The sequence below is a fragment of the Aspergillus mulundensis genome (genome assembly GCF_003369625.1).
Source record: "Aspergillus mulundensis strain DSM 5745 chromosome Unknown scaffold_12, whole genome shotgun sequence".
In the NCBI taxonomy this organism is placed as follows: domain Eukaryota; kingdom Fungi; phylum Ascomycota; class Eurotiomycetes; order Eurotiales; family Aspergillaceae; genus Aspergillus; species Aspergillus mulundensis.
Window position 1 is genome coordinate 321515 of NW_020797900.1, and position 209 is coordinate 321723.

The window sequence follows — 209 nt, forward strand, 5'->3', positions numbered from 1 at the left end:
TATATATATATATATATATATTATATATATATATAATTAAAGCTTAACCAGTGCCTGACTAATTACTAACTAGTTATAAATTTAATATAAGTATTATTAAAAATATTAAAAAAAGTATATTTTTAACCCTTACTTATATTAAACATATTTTTATATTAAGTATTAATACTTTAAGATTTAAATATGCCCTATAATTTATTTAAATATTA